This window comes from Somniosus microcephalus, chromosome 4 (genome assembly GCF_052327205.1).
Source record: "Somniosus microcephalus isolate GS21.2 chromosome 4, FLI_Smic_1.0, whole genome shotgun sequence".
In the NCBI taxonomy this organism is placed as follows: domain Eukaryota; kingdom Metazoa; phylum Chordata; class Chondrichthyes; order Squaliformes; family Somniosidae; genus Somniosus; species Somniosus microcephalus.
The window spans coordinates 64,911,718-64,917,184 of NC_140990.1; the positions used below are offsets into that span (position 1 = coordinate 64,911,718).

Sequence of the window (5,467 nt, forward strand, 5' to 3'; positions counted from 1 at the left end):
AGCTTTGTGGGAACAAGAGAGGAAAGAATGTTCCATAGGAACTAGAATTGTCTGTTCTGAATTTCTATCCTGTACTTACAGTGATGACTTTTGTAAATTCATTTTACAGGGTATTAGAAGGGGAAAATATGCAAATGAGAAACTCAAATCAAACATCATGTGAAGAGCTGACAGATTCACTCTGGACCTGAATATCATCGCGCTTTGAATGTGGAAGGAGAAATGTTTGCTCTGTCTGTGGGAAAAGATTTCAAACATCATTGTGACAGGAAAAGCACTGAGACACACACACCCGAGTGAGAGTGTTCCAGTGCACTGACTGTGGAAAGAGCTTTAACCAGTTACACAGCCTGAAAAAACATCGCACCATTCACAGCGGGGAGAAACCGTACACGTGTTCTGTGTGTGGACGAGGCTTCAACTGATCGTCCAACCTCGAGAGACACAAGGACACCCGCACCATGGAGAAACTATGGAAATGTGGGGACTGTGGGAAGGGATTCAATTAACTGTCCCAGCTGGAGATTGGAGATAGGCTGTTCACCTGCTCTCTATCGGAAGGGATTTACTCAATTGTCTAGCATGTTGACACACCAGCGAGCTCGCAATAGGGAGAGGCCATTCTCCTGCTCCGTGTGTGGGAAGGGATTCACTTGTTCATCCCACCTCACTGCACACCAACTTGATCACACTGATGAGAGACCTTTTAAATGCTCTGACTGTGGGAACAGCTTTAAAACCTCTGAGGAGCTGATTGAACACCAGCGAGTTTCCCTCGTTTATCCCACCTTTTGATGCACCAGCGAATTCACACTGGGGAGAGGCCATTTACCTGCTCTGTCTGTGGGAAGAGATTCACTCAGTCATCAACCCTGATGACACACCAGCAAGTTCACTCTGATAAGAGACCTTTTAAATGGTCTGACTGTAAGAAGAGCTGTAAAAGAAGAAATGATCTGCTGACACACCAACGCACTCACTCTGGGGAGAATCTGTTCACCTGCTCTGTTTGTCAGAGGGGATTCACTAATTCATTCTACCTGCTGAGACACCAGCGAGTTCACACTGGGGAGAGGCCGTTCATCTGCTCTGTGTGTGGGAAGAGATTCACTGAATCATCCCACCTACTGAGACACCAGCGTACTCACACTGAGGAGAGGCCGTTCACCTGCTCCGAGTGTGGGAAGGGATTCACTGAGTCATCCCACCTCACTACGCACCAGCGAGTTCATACTGGGGAAAGGCCATTCACCTGCTCTGAGTGTGGGAAGGGATTCATTTGTTCATCCAACCTCATTACACACCAGCGAGTTCATACTGGGGAAAGGCCATTCACCTGCTCTGAGTGTGGGAAGGGATTCATTTGTTCATCCAACCTCACTAAACACCAGTGAGTTCACACTGGGGAGAGGCTGTTCACCTGCTCTGTGTGTGGGAAGAGTTTCCTTTCTTCATCCCAACTTTTGATACACCAGTGAGTTCACACCGGTGAGAGACCATTCACCTGCTCCGTGTGTGGGAAGGGATTCACTTGTTTACCCTACCTTTAGAAACACCAGCGAGTTCACACTGGTGAGAGGCAGTTCACCTGCTCTTTGTGTGGGAAGAGATTCGCTCTGTCAGCCACACTGCTGAGACACCAGCAAGTTCATGCTGATAAGAGACCTTTTAAATGTTCTGACTGTGAGAAGACCTTTAAAAGCAGCAATGATCTGCTGACATGCCAACGCACTCACACTGCGGAGAAGCCGTTCACCTGCTCCATTTGTGGGAAGGGATTCCCTGATTCATCCCACCTACTGAGACACCAGCAAGTTCACACTGGGGCGAGGCCATTCACCTGCTCCGTGTGTCAGAAGAAATTCAGTGAATCATCCTACCTAAAGATACACCAGTGAATTCACACTGGGGAGAGGCCATTCACCTGCTCAGTGTGTGGGAAGGGATTCACTTTTTCATCCAACCTGCAGACACACCAGCGAGTTCATATGTTACTGCCGAAATTGGATTCTGATGTTATTGCAGCTGTTAATGACATCCAGGACTGAACCATGTTCATTCTGACAGTTGGGGTTTGTTTCTGTTGATGTTAATAACCCCAATAACTGGGCTGGAGATTAATATTCTGGATCAATGCCAAATAAATTGGCATTGTTTCAAACACACAGTGTGTCGAGTATTTGTTTCCTCCAAGATAAGAGATTAATTGATATCCTGTTATTGACTGCTCCATTTTTGGGCCTTTTCTCCTGTCTAAATATAGATTATTTCAGTTCTCATACCTTCGGTTACTCTCATGGAAAAGTCCCAGCTCCCCATACCTTCCAGAGTGCCTCTCCCAGCCTTGGTATCCAGGGAAGGTATCAGTAACACACCCGGGATCACTAAACACAAAACCCCATCTATTAATCACCTTCAGCTACTGGACATAGTGTGTGTCCCACAGCAGCTCTCTCACCTTCGATCACGCCTCAGAACCTGGTTTTCAATTTAAATGCACTCAGCAAATGTATTGAACAAGAGATGAACAAGTAAACAGATCAGGGCCCAATCCTCCAGCTCTATATTGTAGGTTGATGAGACTCTGTTAAGGTGCCATGTGCTGCTGGACCGCTCTGCATTTTGCCTGTAATGGAAAATAACTGAAGATTTGTCCCAGTGTAACCTTTGCTGTCATGAAATGAGTGTGTCTTTGAATGAGCCCACAATTCATGTTGGCTGCAATTGTGTAGAAAGGGGATGTGTAAAGAGATGGTCTGTGTATGGAGATGTGAAAGAAGGAAACGGTGTGTGTGTGATAGTGACACAGCCTTGTGGTCACAGTCAGAGCAGTGACAGATATCCTTGTGGTTATGGTTTGGGCAGGGCCAGATCAATAATGTGGTAAACAAGTTAAATATAAATATCGCCAGTGTAGTCACAGCTTGTTAGAACAGACCTGGGGAGAAGAGAGCTCTGAATCCACTGCATTATCCCTGTTCTCCGGATTGGGTAACTATACTCTCTGTATTTTTGCAGTGCTGTTAATAAAGTCAGTGAAAGACAATCTGTTGTTGTGAGCTTGATTATCTGGTGTCTGAAATCACAAGACTCAATTTTTAGAGTCAATAAGATGAACAAGTAAACACATCATCGCCCAAAACTCCAACTCTATATTCACAGGAGAAAGTCTGTTATCACACTCCTCGAGTGGACAGAATAAAGAAAGCCTCTAGAATCATTGAAATATCTGTCAAATTCTGACATATCAATTGCCATTGTATGTTCCATTGATGTCAATGGAAGATGAGACAGGGGCTGGAGAGTAGGGGTGAAAGAGGAGTTGGGATCAGGGGGCTGGAGAGTAGGGGTGAAAGAAGAGTTGGGATCAGGGGGTTGGAGTGTAGGGGTGAAAGGGGAGGTGGGGCGAGGAGGCTGGAGAGTAGGGTAAAAGAGGAGTTGGGGTGAGGGGGTTGGTGAGTAGGGGTGAAAAAGGAGTTGGGGTGAGGTGGTTGGAGAGTGGGGGTGAAAGGAGTTGGGGTGAGGGGGGTTAGACTGTAGGAGTGAAGGAGGAGTTGGGGTGAGGGAGGTTGGTGAGTAGGGCTAAAGAGGAGTTGGGGTGAGGGGTTTGGAGAGTAGGGGTGAAAGAGGAGTTGGGGTGGGGGGGGTTGGAGAGCAGGGGCGAAAGAGGAGTTGGGGTGAGGGGATTGGAGATTAGGGTTGAAAGAGGAGTTGGGGTGAGGGGTTGGAGAGTTGGGGTGAAAGAGGAGTTGGGGTGAGGGGGGTTGGAGAGTAGGGGTGAAAGAGGAGTTGGGGTGAAGGGGGTTTGGAGAGTAGGGGTGAAAGGAGTTGGGGTGAGGGGGGTTGGAGAGTAGGAGTGAAAGAGGAGTTGGGGTGAGGAGGTTGGAGAGTAGGGGTGAAAGAGGAGTTGGGGTGAGGGGGGTTGGAGAGTGGGGGTGAAAGGAGCCTGGGCGAGGCGGGTTGCAGAGTAGGGGTGACAGAGGAGTTGGGGTGAGGGGTTTGGAGAGTAGGGGTGAAAGAGGAGTTGGGGTGAGGGGGGTTGGAGAGTGGGGGTGAAAGGAGCCTGGGCGAGGCGGGTTGCAGAGTAGGGGTGACAGAGGAGTTGGGGTGAGGGGTTTGGAGAGTAGGGGTGAAAGAGGAGTTGGGGTGAGGGGGTTGGAGAGTAGGAGTGAAAAGGGAGTTGGGGTGAGGGGGGTTGGAGAGTAGGGGTGAAAGAGGAGTTGGGGTGAGGGGGGTTGGAGAGTAGGGGTGAAAGAGGAGTTGGGGTGAGGGGGTTGGAGAGTAGGGGTGAAAGAGGAGTTGGGGTGAGGGGGTTGGAGAGTAGGAGTGAAAGGGGAGTTGGGGTGAGGGGGGTTGGAGAGTAGGGGTGAAAGAGGAGTTGGGGTGAGGGGGGTTGGAGAGTAGGGGTGAAAGAGGAGTTGGGGTGAGGGGGGTTGGAGAGTAGGGGTGAAAGAGGAGTTGGGGTGAGGAGGGTTGGAGAGTAGGGGTGAAAGAGGAGTTGGGGTGAGGGGGGTTGGAGAGTAGGGGTAAAAGAGGAGTTGGGGTGAGGGGGTTGGAGAGTAGGGGTGAAAGAGGAGTTGGGGTGAGGGGGTTGGAGAGTAGGGGTGAAAGAGGAGTTGGGGTGAGGGGTTTGAGAGTAGGGGTGAAAGAGGAGTTGTGGTGAGGGGTTGGAGAGTAGGGGTGAAAGAGGAGTTTGGGTGAGGGGGGTTGGAGAGTAGGGGTGAAAGAAGAGTTGGGGTGAGGGGGTTGGAGAGTAGGGGTGAAAGAGGAGTTGGGGTGAGGGGAGTTGGAGTAGGGGTGAAAGAGGAGTTGGGGTGAGGGGGGTTGGAGAGTAGGGGTGAAAGAGGAGTTGGGGTAAGGGAGGTTGGAGAGTAGGGGTGAAAGAGGAGTTGGGGTGAGGGGTGTTGGAGAGTAGGGGTGAAAGAGGAGTTGGGGTGAGGGGGTTGGAGAGTGGGGGTGAAAGAGGAGTTGGGGTGAGGGGAGTTGGAGTAGGGGTGAAAGAGGAGTTTGGGTGAGGGGGGTTGGAGAGTAGGGGTGAAAGAGGAGTTGGGGTGAGGGGGTTGGAGAGTAGGGGTGAAAGAGGAGTTGGGGTGAGGGGAGTTGGAGTAGGGGTGAAAGAGGAGTTGGGGTGAGGGGAGTTGGAGTAGGGGTGAAAGGGGAGTTGGGGTGAGGGGGGTTGGAGAGTAGGGGCGAAAGAGGAGTTGGGGTGAGGGGGGTTGGAGAGTAGGGGTGAAAGAGGAGTTGGGGTGAGGGGGGTTGGAGAGTAGGGGTGAAAGAGGAGTTGGGGTGAAGGGGTTTGGAGAGTAGGGGTGAAAGAGGAGTTGGGGTGAGGGGGGTTGGAGAGTAGGGGTGAAAGAGGAGTTGGGGTGAGGGGGGTTGGAGAGTAGGGGTGAAAGAGGAGTTGGGGTGAGGGGGTTGGAGAGTAGGGGTGAAAGAGGAGTTGGGGTGAGGGGGTTGGAGAGTTGGG

The 5,467-nt window shown here is 50.8% G+C and overlaps 1 pseudogene; it reads left to right on the forward strand.

Annotated features, from left to right (window-relative positions):
* Positions 1-875: 875 nt before the first annotated feature.
* On the forward strand, positions 876-2,048 carry LOC147119079 (uncharacterized; annotated as a pseudogene).
* Positions 2,049-5,467: the final 3,419 nt, after the last annotated feature.